Genomic DNA, 1,797 nt, shown 5'->3' with positions numbered 1-1,797 from the left:
AACAAAAAAAAAAAAAAAAAAAAAAAGAAGTAATAACAAGAAAATTGATGCATATTTTAATGATATATTATAAATCCCTTTAACTACTAATTAACTATTAGTAGTTAATTCTACTCACTGTTTTAACATACGTTTGGTTTAACAGATTATTCAGCATAACACTTCTAATTAAGCTGATCAATTTGTATTATATTTAAATTATTAGCAGTGTATCCTGAATATGTTTAAAGAGGTTGGTCACAATACAAAAAAATTACATGGAACTTTACATATTACTTTTTTTGTCAGTTTAAATGCAATATATAAGAAGTTTATTTTGCTATTGTGGAAAAGCTAAATGTAAATGAAATTACCTTCTTCCATGCAGATGTATTATCTTGAAAAGGAAAATGCTTCCATGTTGTAGCCAGATCTCCTATAGTAAAATTTTTAAACATTCTTTTAAAATAAATATGCATATGAATATCTGTATCTTCTTTGGGATGATAATAAAGTCGCAGGTCTAGGACCATATCTTGTATAAGATGTGAGAGACCATGACAGTATCTGAAAATGGAATAAATAATAATGCCTTTGATTTAAAGTGGCCCATGCAATATACATTGAACACTCTATCTCTCCAAATATATTTCCATAATGTGTTGAAGCATACTAACATTTGTATGATTTTTTTAAAGAATTATTTTATTTATCTTTATTTATTCATTTATTTTAATTTGACCAGAGAGAGAGGAATGGAGAGAGAGAGAGAAAGTGAGAAAGCAAGCCGCCAGGCTTGGAACTCAAATCACAGTCGGCCATGTGGGAATCCAGTGCCCTAAAGCACCATGTCACCTCCTGGCACCCATTCATATGATTTTTAAACTTCTCCTGAATATATCTAGGATTAAATGTGTTGTCTTTTTTCCTCGCTAAAGAATTTGGGTTAAAAAAAAAAGAATTTGGGTATAACTTGAGCAGGCCTATGAAGTGCGTAGGGAGTGAATACTTCTGAACTCTTCTATTGAATTTGTAATGTTACTATGGTCTGATCTTTCCATCAAAATTCTGGAAGTTAACACTCAACTCCAGACTTGTCCCCTCTATTAGGCTGGCCATTTTCTTGGTTGTTTTTTGTACTCTTACATCTGTGTGTTTTCCTGGTATAACACTCCCTTCAGCACTTCTTCGAGAGCTGATCTGGTGTTGGTAAGTTCTTTCAGGTTTTGTTTATCTGAGAACGTTTTTGTCTTTTTTCCCTTATGAAGGATAATCTTTCTGGGTATAGAATTCTCGGTTGAAACTGTTTTTCACTTAACACTTTGAATGTATTTTCCCATTCTTTTCTTGCTCACATTGAATATATAGATTCCCCACCAACAAGACTCTGAGTTTAAGTCAAACTTAGATTTTAAAAATCATTTGTGTTATTTGCTAAGTATGGTTTTTAGTTCTGTTTGATTATATTTTTTACATAAACTCAGTATTTAACAGTATATTCCATTAAATGCAATTAATATTACTCTTAACTCATTTGATAAAGCTGTATTGTAAAACATTTGGATTCTCCTTCCTCCCCATTCACTTTTTTTTTTTTTTTTTTTTAGTAAAAATAGATTTTTCAACAAATGGTTGTGGAACAAGTGGACGTTCACATGTCAAAAAATTGAATCTAGACACAAAGAACTTATATCTACACAAAAATAAGTTCAAAATGGATTATATACCTAAATGTAAAAGTCAAAACTCCCAACTTCTAGATGATAACCTATGAGACACAACCTTGTGTTTAAGGTGATTTTTTTTTGATGTGCAAAT

This window comes from Tupaia chinensis, unplaced genomic scaffold (assembly GCF_000334495.1).
Source record: "Tupaia chinensis unplaced genomic scaffold, TupChi_1.0 Scaffold143654_1, whole genome shotgun sequence".
Classification (NCBI taxonomy): Eukaryota; Metazoa; Chordata; class Mammalia; order Scandentia; family Tupaiidae; genus Tupaia; species Tupaia belangeri.
This window is presented reverse-complemented; position numbering follows the sequence as displayed.